Source organism: Sphaerodactylus townsendi, linkage group LG03 (assembly GCF_021028975.2).
Source record: "Sphaerodactylus townsendi isolate TG3544 linkage group LG03, MPM_Stown_v2.3, whole genome shotgun sequence".
NCBI lineage: Eukaryota > Metazoa > Chordata > Lepidosauria > Squamata > Sphaerodactylidae > Sphaerodactylus > Sphaerodactylus townsendi.
Window position 1 is genome coordinate 158,164,921 of NC_059427.1, and position 18,081 is coordinate 158,183,001.

General features: G+C 46.8%; 1 protein-coding gene across 1 annotated transcript in view; it reads right to left on the reverse strand.

Annotated features, from left to right (window-relative positions):
- RARG (retinoic acid receptor gamma) overlaps positions 1 to 11,292 on the reverse strand; it is a 206,913-nt gene extending 195,621 nt beyond the window's left edge. The window contains exon 1 of the mRNA XM_048490523.1: positions 11,114 to 11,292. The gene's annotated coding sequence lies outside the window, so the exon portion shown is untranslated. The remainder of the gene's footprint in view (positions 1 to 11,113) is intronic.
- Between the last annotated feature and the right edge of the window lie 6,789 nt (positions 11,293 to 18,081).

An 18,081-nucleotide genomic window follows, 5' to 3' on the forward strand; every position in this document is an offset into this window, starting at 1 on the left:
ATAGAACTGAGTACGATTCAGAGTAGGACTGTGTAGGATTGCTATCAAAGTCCAGCCAATCTCCATATTAAGAATTGGCATTTTTCAGGTCAGCTTTGGAAAAATCCGTGGGACATGTTCTTTAAAATATATTGCAGGTATATTCACTACCCCTGGCCCAATTCAAAATTTGAATGATCAGCAAACATAAGAACATAAGAAAGAGACTGCTGGATCAGACCAGAGTCCATCTAGTCCAGCACTCTGCTACTCTCAGTGGCCTACCAGATGCCTTTGGGAGCTCACATGCAGGATGTGAAAGCAATGGCTTTCTGTTGCTCCTCCCGAGCACCTGATATGGTAAGGCATTTGCAATCACAGATCAAGGAGGATCAAGATTGGTAGCCAGAGATCGACTTCTCCTCCATAAATCTGTCCAAGCCCCTTTTAAAGCTATCCAGGTTAGTGGCCATCACCACCTCCTGTGGCAGCATATTCCAATTACAATCACATCGCTAGTAGAAGAAGTGTTTTCCTTTTATTAGTCCTAATCTTCCCAACATTTTCAATGTATGCCCTGGTTCTAGTAGTATTAGAGAAAGAGAGAAAAATTTCTCTCTGTTAACATTTTCTATCCTGCATGCTTAATTTTTCATAGACTTCAATCATATCCCCTTTAGACGCCTCCCTTCCAAACTAGAGTCCTAAACGCTGCAGCCCTCCTCCTCATAAGGAAGGTGCTCCAATGCCTCAATCATCCTCATTGCCCTTCTCTGCACTTTTTTAATCTCTTCGATATCCTTTTTGAGATGTGGCAACCAGAACAACAAACAAATACATATCTGTGACAGAAATACAAAACTAGAAAGAATACCTCTATAATTAGAAATCACCATCCCTACTGCTATTTTGGAGTCTTTTTTATACCCTTAGGATATACTTCTCTGTGGTGAGGTAAATGTTCTCCAATAAAATCCGTTTAGAAGGGAACGTGGCACAGGATAGCCCAGTCTCACCAGCTCTTGGAAGTTAAGTTGGGTTGTATTTGGATGGGAGACCAGCGCAGAAGACTCTATCCACCTTGCTTTTAACTTGTCTTGAAAGCCCATTGCTTGGGTCTGTTGGGAGTTATTCACATAAAAGCCCTATGTTTGCACTAACCCACTGATAACACTTAGGCCCCTTCCGCACATGCAGAATAATGCACTTTCAATCCACTCACAATTTTTTGAAAGTGGATTTTGCTATTCCGCACAGTAGTAAAATCCAGCTGCAAAGTCCATTGAAAGTGGATTGAAACTGCATTATTCTGCATGTGCAGAAGAGGCCTGAGATTTCACTTCAATGTTTTCCTGGATGAGTTTTTCTTAGGGAAAACCCATGGAACCTTTTATTACCCTGTAGGTTACTCTTGTTGAAGTTTTAAAAAATCCCAATGGCAAAAAATAGGATTCTGGGACTGTGTTATGCCTCAGATGCTTTTCTGCATACAAAACGAAAGTTATAAGCTGTTGTACTTTGGGACAATGGGGTGGATCCAACCATCCTCCAAGCAGTTTTCTTCCAGTTTAAGGAAGCTTCGTCCAATTTAAGTGCCTTTTCCACTTAAGAGCCACCTAAATTGGAAGAAGGCTCCAAATTTTGTTAGCGTAGGGTAGCTCTGCTCACGACCTGAGTTCGATCCCAATGGAAGTCAGTTTCAGATAGCCAGCTCAAGATTGACTCCGCCTTCCATTCTTCTGAGGTCAGTAAAATAAGTACCCAGCTTGCTAAGGGGGGGGGTTAAAATACAGATGACTAAGAAGGTAATGGGAAACCATTCCATAAATGCAGTCTGCCTAGTAAATATTGTGATGTCACCTCTTACCAGGGATCCGGTGTTTGCAAGGGGACTACCTTTACCTTTAGGTGACAACATTCTAAAATAAACAAATTGTTGGCCTACTTTCTAAACATTCAGTCAAAAAAAAAAAAGAGGAATCAGGATGATGGAATGTTCCTCCAGATTATTTCCAAATTATTGACTTGTATACCATAGCTGCCCTGACCTGGCTAGGTCTAGGTTAATTCCATCCAGGGGACTGTAACCTACGGTGAATCATTTGCTCTAAACATGGGATCTCATCTCCCATCAGCCCCTGCCAATTGGCCATGCTGGCAGGGGCTGATGGAAATTGTAGTCCATGAACATCTGGAGAGCTGCAGGTTGCAGACCCCTGGCCTAATCTCATCAGATCAAAGAGACTGACCAGAGTCAACCCTGGCTAGTACCTGGGTGGGAAACCTCCAGGGAATATCAGGGAAGCGATGCAGAGGCAGACAATGACAAACCACCTCCTACTGCCTCTTGCCTTGAAAACCCTACTAGGTCACCATAAATCATATGTGACTTGATAGGGAAAAAAACTACAATTCCATTCAGCAAAGTCTGAAGCCTTCCTTGATGGTAGTGGCTTCCATCTAAGAAAGGCTCTTTGGATAGTAGGAAGGCTTCAAATTTTGCTGAGGAGAGGTAGGATACAAAATATTATTAGCAACACTAGTAGGAAGATTTTGAGTGGTGTACCGCCCAATCAAAGGGCAATAAATTCCATTCTCATGCTTACTAGACTCCCCACAATTTCCCCCCAAAAGTCCCAGTATACATCTAATATAAAAGTTGATCGTTGAGTTTATTAGGAGTGCCCTGACCTGGATAGTATATAGTGTATAGTAAATAGTATACAGTTTTCTCTCTTCAGATCTCAAAAGCTGAGCAGGGTCAGACACCAAGGAGATAAATAAGTAAATTATGCTCTTTGGGGTGCTTTCCCTTTAAAACTGACCACGGCTTTGTTTGAAACAAGGGGAAAATGTGGCCGCTTTGTTTCTAGAATCAAGAAACACTTCCAGGAACTGCCTTCTTACTTGAATCCTGTATCTTTAGGACTCCCTTTGTCTACATTAAACACAAACTTTTTGAAAGATAACTCCTTTCCAGTGCAGGCACTGAACTAGTGTAGGTATCTATCTACTGAGAGTCCCAATCCGCCCTTCTGGTGTGCCAACTCAGGTGACATGTGATGGAATAAGAGGAAGCCTGTAGCTAAAATGCAGTTACCAACTGAGAACGGGATTCAGCTTGCCAATGAGAGGGAAGAGCTGGATAAACTTTATTTTGGCCAGCAACCAAAATGTTTTGGCTAGCATCTTTTTTTATTATTATTATTGCCCAGCGGCAGAGGCTGGGTTAAGAAAGACTGCATGCCAAAGAAGCAGCGAGGGAAAAGGGGCCAAAGAAAGGACAGCAACTCACAAAGCTGTCTCCGTGCCAAGCCAACCCACATACAGCAAGTAGAATTATGCAAATAGAGTGGATTTGAATGCATTGCTTATTTTGGATGGCGTCGAAACCAAGAAGCCCAGCAGGGGGAACAATAAGTTGTTGCCGAGGCTCAGGAGGCTGGCCTGGACACTGATGTCTACACTGGTTACCATGGTCCATTTACTTCTAGCTTGAGCCTTTGAAGGACGCTACCCGCACATTTCTGTTTTCTACATCCCCAAGGGCTAGAAACTTGTATATTTCTTTAAAAAGCAATTGGACAGTTTGGATTCTCAGTCAGCCTCCATATTAGGATTGCCCGTTCTGGGGTGGGATATGTCTGAACCTTTGGGGAGTGGGGCCTAGAGAGGGTGAAGTTTGGAGAACTCAGTGGACTGTACACCCTAGAGTACCCTCTCAAAAACAGCCATTTTCTCCAGAAGATTTGAACTCTGTTGTCTGGAAATCAGATGTGATTCCTGAAGATCGCCAGGTCCCACCTGGAGGTTGGCAACCCTACTCCACAGAGTCCTAGGGTTTTCATGATGCACAACAAACTTCCAAAAGAAAGAGAAATGAACCTTTGGAAGATTATACTTTTCTGAGTTGCCAGCTCTGGAAGGGGATTTGGGGGATGGTTCCTGAGGATGGTAGTGTTGGGGGGGGGGGCTCAACACGGTACAATGCCATACAGCCCATCCTCCAAAATAGCCATCTTCTCCAGAAGAACGGATCTTTGTAATCTGGTGAACAATTAGAACCCCACAGGCTCTCCAGATCTCTCCTGGAGGTTGGTCACTGTACTCCCAATGGAAGGAGGACTTTAGAATCATAGAATCATAGAGTTGGAAGAGACCCCAAAAGCCATCAAGTCCTGCCCCCTGGAATGCAGGAACACACAATCAAAGCACTTCTGTCAGATGGCCATCCAGCCTCTCTTTAAAAACCTCCAAAGAAGGAGACTCCACCGCACTCCGAGGCAGTGAATTCCACTGTTGAACAGCCCTGACTGTCAGGAAGTTTTAGGTGGAATCTCTTCTCCTTCACCTTGAACACATGACTCCTTCCTTCAACCAAGGTCACACATACTAGGGAATGAGGAGAGGGCTGAGATGGTAGCTCAAAGGTGGAGAGGTGGACCACTCCACCCATGTAGGTGGTAGATTTCACCTCTGAATGCTCCTTTGATCAAACCAAACCTTCTTGGCAATAGAAATCTGGCACAATAGGAAGATCCACCTCTGGCGTTTTTCCATTGCCATCTTGTTCTGCTGCATGTGTAGACCAGGCCTTGGAGATTATCCATTTCTGAGACTCACCCCCTATAATCTTTTACAGAGGCATCTCTAAACACTGAGGCAAGGCATCACACCCAGCTTTGGAAAATAGGTCAGAGCTGTTCCCGTTGGGCAAATGCAGAAACCCCGGCCTAACTGATTCATCTCAGGCAAATCACAGAGGGAAGGGAAGGAGGAGAAAAGGCCGAACCCAAGATTCCTGGCTCCTTACCTAGCCTCTAGACACATCCACCCTCACCTCAACTTCATGGCACTGTAATGTGAACTCTAGTATCCTCTTGCTCATTATTCTTCCAAAGGAGACTACGCTCTTGTAACTAGCTTCCTACCGCCAACTCCCTTGGGCAGGGCATGTGCAATGTGTTAGCACAGGGGACCTCATCAGAATTTCATGAGCCAAGTGCCATAGTTAAATAGAGACATCCCATTGCATCGTCCTTTTCATCCTCTTCACACGCACACACACACAGCAATATGTTAAAGCCACAGCTAGTAGACATGGTGTGCCTTTCCTAGGAAAGTAATTTTTTCCAACTGTGTTCCACGAAATTCTTAGAATTTTATCAATGGTTCTTCTAGAAGACTGATGATGGGAGACAGAGTTTCAATAAAGTAAAAGAGGAGAGTTTGGATTTATATACTACTTTTATCAACCTTAAGGAGTCTCAGAGGGGCTTACAAACTCCTTCCCTTCCTCTCCCCACAGCAGACACCTTGTGAGATGGGTGGAGCTAAGAAAGAGATATGAAAGAACTGTGACTAGCCAAAGGTTTCCCAGCAGGCTTCATGTGGAGGTGTGAGGAAACAAACCCGGTTCTCCAGATTAGAGCCCACAACTCCTAATCACTACACCAATGAAGCTCACTCACCATTACTAATCTTCTCTTGTATTTCCACCCCGATGGGTGGTTAGAGGAGACCAGGAAACTCTACACAGTGCATGGGAATATTCAGATTGTTTTAGGTCCTACAGTCCACATAAGATTACAGTAGATGTAGCTGGAATACTAAATGATAGATAGATAGATAGATAGATAGATAGATAGATAGATAGATAGATAGATAGATAGATAGATAGATAGATAGATAGATAGATAGATAGATAGATAGATAGATAGATAGATAGATAGATAGATAGATAGATGATAGATAGATAGATAGATAGATAGATAGATAGATAGATAGATAGATAGATAGATAGATAGATAGATGGATGGGAGGATGGGAGGATGGATGGATGGATGGATGGATGGATGGATGGATGGATGGATGGATGGATGGATGGATGGATGGATGGATGGATGGATGGATGGATGGATGGATGGATGGATGGATGGATGGATGGATGGATGGATGGATGGATGGATGGATGGATGGATGGATGGATGGGTGGATGCATGCATGCATGCATGCATGCATGCATGCATGCATCATATGTTGCGTAATAGCACACCTGTTCATTGTCTCTTGTCTGTTAATTGTCTCTTGTCATGAAAACTCTATGGCAGGGGTCTGCAAACTGTGGCTCTCCAAATGTTCATGGATTACAATTCCCTGCCAGCATGGCCAATTGGAATTGTAGTCCATGAACATCTGGAGAGCCGCAGGTTGCAGAACCCTGCTCTATGGAGTCACCATAATTCAGCCGCAACCTGACATCACCTTCTAGCAACACTTTTGACATCCAGGCTCTATGAATAACACTTTCCTGGGAGTAAGTCCCACTGAATTCAATGGGACTTATTTCTGAGCAGACCTACTTAGGCTTGTGCCTAACCTAAATTTGTTAGGCTTTGAAATTCTGGATGTGAATTTCAATCATGAAACTCATTTTTAGGGGGGGGGGGGTTGATGGGAATAACAAACACAAGTTTCTTTCTAGCCTGGATTTTGATTCTTTATCATAAGTTGTTATCCTATTTTCCTAGCTTGTTCTTCAGCTGCCACCTCTGTTGCGACCACTCAACATCTGAGATCCTGTAGGATCTTAGACCATCAAAGTGCCACAGAAAAACCCTCAGAGAGGGGAACACTAACCCCCTGGACTCCCAAACACCTTGCAATAACAGGTCAAACAAAGCTGCCGCTTCCGTTTCCAGTAAATGATTTGGATGAACTGCGGAACTAGGACCTCAACTGGAGAACTCGCTGCGAAGGGAGATACAGAAGCAACCACAAGAAAAGAATTATGAGTCAAGGGGGACAGAGGAGAGCACGGCATTATAAAAGAACGTGGGAGAAAAGAGAGTGATGGGGAAAGACAGGTTTAGAAGGCTCTACAGAAATAAAGGTATGCTGCTCTGATATCCTTGGAGGAGGGTTGGGATAAAAATATAATTAACTGAACAGCTAAGGTTACATGAAAAGGCGAAAAGTCACTACCCCTGTACATTTGAGGTGAACAACATTAGGGGGTAAAAGAGTTAGATTTGAGTCCAGTAGCACTTTAAAGCCCAACAACATTTCTGGAGCACACGTTAGTTTGCCAGGTCTACCCTAGCCACCAGTAGGGGATGAAGGGGCAGGATTGCAAGATGCAGGCTGGGAAACTTCTAGAGATTTGGGGATGGGTCCTGGGGAGGACAGCAGAGGCGTATCAGGGGGGGGAATGGCGCCTGGGGGCAACACCTGCTCTGACCCCCCCACCCCCGTGGCTCCATAGTTAAATAGAGACATCCCATTGCATCGTCCTTCTCATCCACACGCACACACACAGCAATATGTTAAAGTCACAGCTGGTAGACATGGTGTGCTGTTTGCGGCAGTTTAGAACACTGGCGTTTTCTACACAAATCTCCTAAAATGTTTGGAAAATGTTTTCAGTCCCGTCCCCCTTTAGTCTGATGTATGTCTGCACTCACCCACTCACCTTTGCAAGCCTGCAGGGAGGATGGAAGGGGGGGGTGCCTCGGGAGGCAGCGAGCGGCTCAGCGGGCACCTAACGCCAGCTCCTGCACTCCCCGGCCTCCGTGCTGACAGGCCAGTCTCCGATAGAGGTGGGGAGGCCAGCAGAAGCCAACGCCAGACCAGCAGCCTGCTGCAAGCCCACTAAAGTGCCCCTTGAGGCAGGCTTCAGTGTGTTGGGGGTACTCTGACAGGTACGTCCCTGGAGAACAGGGACCTCAAGGGGGCACATTGCCATAGAGTCCACGTCCATTTTCTCCAGCAGAACTGGTCTCTGTAGTTGGGAGATGAGTTGTGGTTCTAGGGGATCCCCACGCCCCACCTGGAGGCTGGCACCTTAGGTATAAGCTGAAATCCCAGAAATCTCGTTGGCCTTTATGGAGCCACTGTACTCAAATCTAGCTCTTCTACTGCAGACCAGCACAACCACCACCTGAAACCAGGCTATAAAATAAGCGGCGCATCAAAGACTGTGCAATTTGTAGTTAAATCAACTTCGTAAAGAAATCTACGAAAGTTCTCAGCCCTTCCAGTCATACCTCTCCAGTCTTATCCTTGTACCTTGAAATAGAAAAGAACCAGCATTTGTCTGTTGCTCTCTGTTTGGTTGCCAACGTGCACATTCTCTTGCCCTCGGCAAACAGCAGTCCAGAGCCAAGTTACAAGCCTGAATTCAATTGTAACCCTGAACAGTTTGTTTCGGGGCAAGCGCTCCTGCTGGTGACCAAGATGAAACAAGGGGAATCAAAGATAACATTAACTAGGGAAATCCCAGAAGATTCCATCACCTATGAAGTCTTGGACAGTGGCTATCATGTAAGTGAACCTGAATCCTGTTTTTCAGATTCAAAAGTCTACCAACAGCTCCTGCCCATCAGTGGCCCAGGGGCATGACCGACTCCCTGAGCCCCCCCCCCCCATGCCCCACTTACAGGAGATAGCAGGGAGGCCAGGGTAGGGTGGGACTTGGGGGGCAGCTTGGACGGGAACAACAGCAGCAGGCTAGCTCCTGGGCTGCCCACCACCAAGTCCCACTCCTCCGGCCTCCCTGCAGGCCAGCTCCTGCCCTCCCCAGGGCCTGGGTAGCCTGCAGGGAGGCCGGGAGGCGGGGCTCACTGGTGGCCGGCTCAGGGGGGGCTCAGGCAGGTGCTGCAGCAGTAGGCCAGCTCCTGCCCTCCCTGGGGCGGGGGGGGTGTGTGTGTGTGGAAAGGAGCTGGCCCGCTGCCGCAGAAATTAACTCAGCTGGCGAGTGGCACTTCCCCACATGACAAATGGCATGCGCCCGGGGACATGAGATACCCCATGTGCCCATGGGTGGTATGCCCCTGCAGTCCATAATCATTTAGTAGACAGACATGGGGCAGTCAAGCTTCCAGTGAGCCTGAAGATCTCCTGGTATTACACCTGATCTCCACATTACAGAGATCAGTTCACCATGGAGAAAACAGCAGCTTTGGAAGGTTGGACTCTACAACATCATACCCTGCCGAGGTCTCTCTCCTCCCCAAATCTGCCTTCTTCAGGCTCTACTCTGCAATCCACAGGAATTTCCCAACCTGGAGCTAGCAACCCTATGCCCAGTCCATAAAAAAGCTTATCTTGTTCTATGTGCAAAGGAACACCAGATGAACATGGAAGGGAGAAATGAAGTGCTCAATCAAGTACAACCTTCATGTGCTCAAATTACAGGTTGGAAAACCTAGCTCTTGATTCATTTTACTTCGCTGCATGATCTTGTTAGTTACCCACACGTCTATCAGCATCATTTTCCCCATGTTTATAGCAGAAAGAGCAGTCTCCCCTTGCCTCCAGACAACAGAAGGCATTCAGTGGTACTCTGAACTACAGGACGGAAAGATCCAGTCGAACATAAACTTACTAGCCAGGGAGTAATCCCCAAATTTTCCTTTAGGGGGTGCTCACTTAACAGATCCAAACTATTCTTTAATTCCATTTTTTTTCCACGAAAAGTTGAACTTAAATATATAGATTCTAATCAATAAAAGCAGCACAGCACAGACATAGTAGGGAGGCTTCATGCCAGCGTCCTTCTCTATTTCTAAGGCTGACACCTTGACCTCTCCATCTATGCAATTGTATATATCTCCACAGCAGGACGTGAGAATTGCATCCCCTCCTGCAGTAGCATCTAAGATCTCCAAGGTAACAGACTCACTACCTACTAGACTCTAGTAACTAGAGAGAACAAAAGTGGATATACATTTATATATACTACCCTCCACAATCATCAGCCAAGATCAAGGGAACAGACAGTACAATGTCTTTTTTTTAATGTTCTGAACAAGATGATGTATACTGCAAAAGAGAGCGAGATTGGGTGGAGAAAGGTGGTTACAGGTGATGAGATGAATGTGGAAAGACATGCATGTGGAAAGTAGAGTGTCACTCCCCTTGACTGTCCCAGTACAATCAAGGAATGAACAGTGAACTTCTGTGCAATCAGTATTATCTTTTCCACGTGGGGCATCACCTGGGGATGGGCATCAAGATAACAGCTTTGTTTAATTGCGAAGGCCTACAACAGAGTGCTGGAGAAGTTCATTATAATGATGGGGGGTGGGTGGGTGCGCCCACGTGCAAGAGAGAGAGAAAGAGATGGATAGCATTCAAAAATTTCACCAACCCCCTTTCTTCATAACCATGTGCATCCAATGGACCAGCCCTCTTCCTCCCCACCCAGCACACACCTACCAAGCACTATAACTTTTTCTGGTCAAGGGATTCCTTCAATATCCTGCAGATGCTCAAGACACTCTCCCTTGGGAACCTCGAGGGCAGCCATACGCACATCCCACACCCGAAATTTATGTTTCCCATGTGCTTTGGATGTCTTTCTCCAAAGAACGTGCATTCAGGGAGAAGAGAGGTGCCCACCCTTCCTGTGCGCACAGTCTGTGTGTCCGGTATCTGCCCATTCCACACACCCCTTGCTGTTCTCTATTAGGACAGCAGTATTTGCACCGATGACTGGAAAGGAGCCAGGATTCCACCATCTTCCCACTACCACAGGCCCCAAGGGAAGCAACTGCTGCTTAAAAGCGCACCCCATCATTAGGGAAAATACCATTCACAGCCCCATTAAGGAAGAGTAGAATACTCAGGGAGTTGGGACAGGCAAAGGTGAGTGGGGTCCCCTAACTTACCCCCTCCCCAATTCACCAAGTCAGGGCTTCCCCGGATGAGGAACACCAGACAAACACCACAACTCATAACAGCCGGAGACACTTGGTCTCACCACACACTTTCTCATTCAGTCCCAGTCTCTTTCGGTTTATTCACAGACACCACCTTCTCAGGCACGCACACAATCACTGCCTCACACGTGTGTGCCACTCGGGTCTCTCCGACTCTGCCCGTTCCAATCCGCTCAGTTTGTTTTCCTCCCTTCTGCTGGCAGCTCACCCGACCCACACAGGGAGCAACACAAAAGTTTAGGGGGGGAAACTCTAAAAGGCCTCGGGAAGTTTTTTGTTGTAGAAAAAGAAGAGAGTCAACAGATGTCCCCGAAAAGCGAAGCACAGCGGCGGCAAGGAAAGGAAATCCAGATTCCAAGCCACAAGTCTAGCCTCCCACCTTACACCAAGGCCCCGTGTTATTTCCCACTCACCTGGCTGCCTTGATGCAGAGGTACATAGACACCTGGAATGAGGGGAACTTTCCACGTCCCGTCTCTTGCCTGCTGTGGCTGAACGAATGTGAGTCTCCCTCTAGCTGAGAATCACTCTCTTGCTCTCTTTTTTTAAACGTTCACTAAGAAATCATTATACTCAGCTATTCATAACCCCAGCAGGTCATGTGACACAGCCCTGAAAATATACAGCACATTTTTTCAAAAACCACAGAATGACTTCAGGCGAAGACACGGAAAATATTTTCTCTCTCCTCCTCCTCCTGCTCTGCTGTTGCTGCGGCTGCTGAGGCGGCTGCCGCTCCCCCCCTGCGCTGAGGCGTCTGTCAGATTGTCAAAGGGACTTGACATCAGGACTGTTCCAGTGTCACAGAGCTGAGAAGTTTCATTCACCCAGCGAGGGGAGAAAGAAGGATGCGTCATGAGCCTGGCCCTCACCTAATATGCAATCGCGCGCGCACACACACACATGCACAAACACAAGGCTTGTTTTCATTGTGTTTAATAAAAACAGGACGAAGAGCCGAATTCACCAATTCTTAGATTAACTCTTACCCAGCCCTAATGTGAGTTTGGGGCCACTTCAGAGAATCCCGTTCATTATGTAAATCTTTAAAATGTGTTTTCAAACCGTATTACGGGGACCGCACAATTCCTCAGAACCTTATCAGAGCTCCTCAGCAGTTAGTTCCTTGATAGTGGACAAATGTCCTTTGAAGAAAAAGCTGGCCCGTCTGGTGCCAATCGCCCGAACTATGCATAACTGCTAGGGAATGCCAAGGGTGTGTTTTCACAACATCCATGTCAGTTCATGCAGATCAGGGCTGAGACACAACAAATCTGGTATGTGGCCCTTGAGAACTGAGTGGACACGGCACAATATAACCCAGAATCCTCTGCAACATGCTGAATGTCCATGGCTGCTCCTCAAGGGTTCCTCAGCAGACATTAGGAGACAGCAATGTTTTGTTCTCTTATTATTTCAGAGCGCAAGACTAGAGCTTATGGTCTTCAGTTTACAGGGGAACAGATTTTCATAGAATCATAGAGTTGGAAGAGACCACAAAGGCCATCAAGTCCACCCCCCTGCAATGGAGGAACGCACAATCAAAGCACTCCTGGCAGATGGCCATCCAGCCTTTCTTTAAAAACCTCCAAAGAAGGAGATTCCACCTCACTCCAAGGTAGTGCACTCCACTGTCGAATAGCCCTTACCGTCAGGAAGTTTTTCCTGATGTTTAGGCGGAATCTCTTTTCCTTCACCTTGAACCCATTACTCCTGGTCCTAGTCTCTGGAGCAGCAGAAAACAAGCTTGCTCCCTCACCAACATGACATCCCTTCAAATATCTAAACATGGCTATCATGTCACCTCTTAACCTTCTCTTCACCAAACATACCCAGCTCCCTAAGTCTCTCCTTGGAAGGCATGGATTCCAGACCCTTTACCATTTTGGACCTGTTCCAGTTTTGGTTGATTATTAAGAGAAACTTCCTATTGGCAAGTGCAGTTCGACAGTGGAACCAACTGCAGGGATGAGGGACATCCTATACTCTACCTCGCTGGCAGTCTTCTAGCAGAGCCTAGATAGCCATGTTTGGGGAATGCTTATTAGATTGCTCAACTTGCACAAGGGGTAGGGCTATAATGCTCTTTCCAAGCCTAGGACTACATGAAATAGCTCTCTCTAGCTGTTGTCCTTGCATCTTCCCCACCCTCGTCCGGGAGCTCACTTGAGGGCTATGAGGTCTGTGCTCAAAACTCAGGACCAATTTAGACTGACAAGGCAACATGTGGGGGGAGGGGACTTAAGCCCTGTCCCCTGTGCCATTTTCCCACCCTAGAATGGATCACGGGGGTGCTATTTGACTTAGAAGGGAACCAAGAAGAAGAAGAGTTTGGATTTATATCCCCCCTTCTCTCCTGTAGGAGACTCAAAGGGGCTTACAATCTCCTTGCCCTTCCCCCCTCACAACAAACACCCTGTGAGGTAGGTGGGGCTGAGAGAGCTCCGAAGAACTGTGACTAGCCCAAGGTCACCCAGCTGGCATGTGTGGGAGTGCACAAACTAATCTGGGTCACTAGATAAGCCTCCACAGCTCAAGTGGCAGAGCTGGGAATCAAACCCGGTTCCTCCAGATTAGAATGCACCTGCTCTTAACCACTACGCCCCTGCTGCTCCAACCTTTCATACAACTGACAGGCAGCATGTACATTTCCCCAGCAGGACAAACAGCACTCCCTGGGGCCACTTCAGACTGGGAAAACAACTTAGTGGGGAAAGTTAAGCCCCTTCTCCCAATGTTCCATGGATGCTTGCAGGCCTGGGAACTGAGTTCCAAGCTCAGAACTTGCAGCACATGTATGACCACCAGGACTCAGGAAGGATTTGAAGAAAATGTAGCATGTGGTCAGATGGAAGTAGAAAGTTTGAAAATGACCATGCCATGTCTCCAGCTCTTTGGTACAACAAAGCAATCCCAGATGATGCACTCTGGCATCTACCAGGATATCGTCCACTACAGGTTCGGCAGCCACTGGCATGCTGCAATTTTCCAGCAATTACGAATACCACACAGCTATCGTTCCTGACAGCCTTTGCCTCTATGCTAAATTCAGATTAGGGAAGTACGTAGTGAGCATGCCATTTGAAAGTTGCAGTTCATGGCAACTCTTAATCATGCCAGCTGAGGTCAAATTATGCAAGATCCATTATCTGATCTAGCTAAGCAGTGGCTCTCAACCTTCCTAATGCCACGACCCTTCAACCCCCAACCCTAACATTTATCCATTTTACAGATGGAGAACACTGATGCAGAGAGTCTTAGGCGACCCCTGTGAAAGGGTCATTCGACCCCCAAAGGGGTCCCGACCCCCAGGTTGAGAACCACTGAGCTAAGGAATCATGTCAGTCTCCTCTACATCAGCCACATAGTGTTCAGTCATGATGGGGCAGGATAAGAAAGGCTGCTTCCATACAAAATTTTTACTCCATATGTATAGCAGGATAGCCTTCATTGTATCGGGGAACATCTACATGACATCTGACCCAACGCAGGTATCATTTACAGGGCTCCCATATTTTTCTCTGATGATTATGGAAAAACTTCCTTTAATCCAACTTATTGGGAAACTGTGAGGTTTACCTCTTCAAGGTTGGAATGTTCTCACAGATTCCAGTCTGATTCTTGGACCGATTATTCACTGGTGCTCTGCCTAGGACTGAAGGGAGATTCGTTTTGGGGAAGAGTTTCTGTTACAGATACCTTTTCCCCCCTCTCACACTCACTGTGCTGCAGATCCCATAATCTCCACTGTTTGAGAGAGCAGACAAAGAACGACCTCTTCTCCTACACTGCAGGGAATATGAAAGAATGACCTTGCATTATTCTTTGCTTTGGGCCTTTATACCTCCAGTATACTTCCGGCCTCCCCGATGATCAGGAGGACTTTTTAAAACTTCATTTCAACTTCAAGCATTGGTACCATATTGATAGAACTAACACAGGAACATCAAAATACTGAGGAATACTGAAACAACAAGCCCCTCCGTCCTCCCACGACAGCAGCAGTGGCAAGAAGTGTGTGCGTGCGTGTGTGTGTGGAGGGGGATGGGGATGGGGGAGAGAATATAAGTTCTAGGACATGATCCTCTTCTTCAGCAGAGTGTGGTCCAGGGAATTGCTTCACCTATTTCATTTGTGGGAGGGATTATTTTTGGAAAGGCACTACATTATTGATACAACTGCAATCACAGCAATGTCTATATAACAGCAATTTAAAGAGTTTTAATAAAGCCAGTTATCTTACAACTGGGGGCCTTTAAGAGTGCTGGGTGCAGTTAAGAGGACCAGGAAAAGCAGAGAGCCAAGAGAGTTCAGCAGGCAAGCTGCACAGTAAGCAGTGGAGTGCCTGAATGGAGAAAAGCAAGGAGAGCCCACTACAACCCCACTAAGCAGCAAAGAGCCCCAAGGTAAATATTCCACGCATAAAGAGCCTTGGAGTCCTTTTGGCTGTTGCCAACTTGACTCTTCCAGTTGCCTGTTTTGGATACATGACATAGTTATTGGCCTTGTTTGATACCCATTGATCATGTAAGCCCACTTTGTCCACCCATGTGGATGCTCTACAGCAGCCAGCATGGGAAATGGATGGCTTTAGGCTCACAGGCATGAATACATGAAGGAGACTTATACTGAATCATACCATCAGCCCATCACAGTCAGTACAGTCCACTGAGACTGACATCAGCTCTAGGGAGAGGTCTTTCATATCACCTACCAACCAATCTTTTTAAGTGGAGTTGCCAGAGACTGAACTTGGGATCTTCTGCATGCCAAGCAGATGCTCTACCACTTAGCTGTATTTTCGAGCTACATTCTACACCATACCATTCTGCCCCCTCCCCTTCCAAAGAATTTTTCATCTCCTAGGGCATAGGTGTCAAACTCGTGGCCCTCCAGATGTTATGAACTTCAGTTCCCATCATCCCCTGCCAGCATCATGCTGGCAGGGGATGATGGGAACTGTAGGCCATAACATCTGGAGGGTCGTGAGTTTGACACCTATGTCCTAGGGCAACCACATTGCAGCACTGCTTAGGAGGGAAAGGGGAGACAAGGAGGGGTTGGGGCTGCAGAGGGCAACGAAACTGCACTGCATCTGTGCTTCTGCACCGGGTCGATACAGAAAAGGAGAAGGAGCTGCGGTGGAGCGATGGTGGCAGCAAGTACGGCATGGATGCATGGAGAAGCTGTTCCCACCCATCTCCTCTGCTTGCTGCTCCCACCATAGTAGGGGTGGGGTTCTGGACTTGGTGTCTTCCAATTGAGGCCCCAGTCCTGCAGAATCTGATACAGTTCCATGGGGTCTGCCAGAGTGAGCTGTTCCGCCAGGCCTACGTCTGAGGGCAGCAACGATTCCCATCTTGCCGGCCTCCCTTCCCCTCCCCTCCCCCTTATTGATTATAGCAATACCCCTATTTATTAATTTTGTCCCTTCTATATGAGTGGGCCCCTCGCTGTGTTTGGCGCCATTCAGTTTTTCTTATTAGTTTTTCTTGGGTTTTTTAACGCATTTATATATTTAATTGTTGTATTGTTGTGTTGTTGTTGGAAGCTGCCCTGAGTCTGACTTGTCGGGAAAGGGCAGGGGATAAATTGAATAAATAAATAGATGTAAAAGCTGTCCGGGGGGGGAAGGCGTTTTACTTTCCTGCACCCGCACCCCCCTGAGCACTGTTGAACTCTTTCGGCCTGACATGCAGAGAAGCAGATATTAAATTAACTGAGCCAAAGGAAAGGTGTCTTGTTCTTATGACTGCCATTGAATATCAACCTTCAGGAGCTTAAAAAACCAAATCAGCAGAATGCTTTACATCCATCCATCCCCTTAACACCATGGTTGCGAACCTATGGCAATCCAGATGTTCATGGACTACAATTCCCATCAGCCCCTGCCAGCATGGCCAATTTGGCCATGCTGACAAGGGCTGATGGGAATTGTAGTCCATGAACATCTGGAGAGCTGCAGGTTGTAGACCCCTGCCTTAACACATATGCCACAATTGGGTGAGAAGCTGGGGCAGGGGGCTGGTGGAATCCAGGGCTTATTTGGGGCCCTCTGACTCATGACCTGTCTCAGGATCTGGGAAGAAAAGAACAGAGCATTCTGCAACCACGGAAGCCTCCAACCTGATGGGCTTGAGCAATCCTTGCTGAACTGGTTGTGATCCCCACCCCACCCCCCCGAATAAACGCTGCAGGCTTATCAGTTGGAGACAGCCTGTTTCAACAAGGTCTCTTGTCCTGTAGCTCCTGACGCCCATCTGTTTCGTGTATGTTGCTGTTAGGTTTTCCTAGGTTCTAAGGTCCTTGCAGATTCCAATCTGATTCTTGGATCTCAGTCTGGCTACTGGCTCTCCTTTTGGCCTCAGCCTTGGTCTTCTGATAGCCTCTGGTCTTGATGTGGTTCCAGTGCGAGCGCTGCTTCCTACCTGGGTTGATCCTCTTAGGCCACAAGTCCCAAGTCCAGGTTGCTACTCTTCTTACTTTTAAAATTGAGATGTTAGCAAACTGTGATTCGGGTTTTTCTTGTGCATATGTGCGCTTTCAGCCTTCTTGGATCCAGTTGCTTGCTCCTAAAGAATCCACTAGCATCCGCTGTGTACTTTATGTTGACCGTGCTCTCAGCTGTTGGCATGTTAAGCAAACCTGAGGAACACATTCTGGCTGTAAGATAAGTTTGACTGTCTAGTTACCGCAGAAGCATCCAGAAACTGGTACTTTTATCAGCCTTTGGGAAGGGTCATTAAGACCTACAACAGCAAGTGCTGTTGCAAACAGGAAGAAACTGGCAAAATGAGGAACATGTTGATCCCCCTTCTTCTGCCAAGCTGTGATACCTGTCACATGAATTCCATTAGGCCAAGCAAAACAAGAGTCAACAAACAACATACAGTCGCCTTAAGCCAGAAGAGGAAAAACAAGTCCGCTCCTTGTGACCCATTCAACCCTATTGGCAAAGAGGGAGGAGCTTTTCTACTGTAATTTGAGTACAGTTTATGACAGTTCTCATTGTGATGGCATTAAGAGTGGCATTTCTGGAAATGAAGTCTTACTGGACTCCAGGGATACTTCCAAGGTAAGAAGTTTGCAAGTGGGCTGGATGGAATCTATTGGGATCACTTTCATTGTTGAGCTGGTCTCGTGACAATGGCCGTTTTCTCATGGTCAAAATATCCCGGGGTGAGCAGGGAAAATATCCCTGTGCAGCAGAGAATTCCGCATGGTTCCCAAAGCTGAACCTGCCCCGGTGTTGCACTGCGATATTTCCTTTGCCCTATGACTTTCAAAAATCGCCAAATTGGCGGTTCTTTTCAAATATCCCTTTTATAATTAGTCTTGTATACCGCCCCTCCCCCGAAGTGTGACCCCGTCACCATGCAAA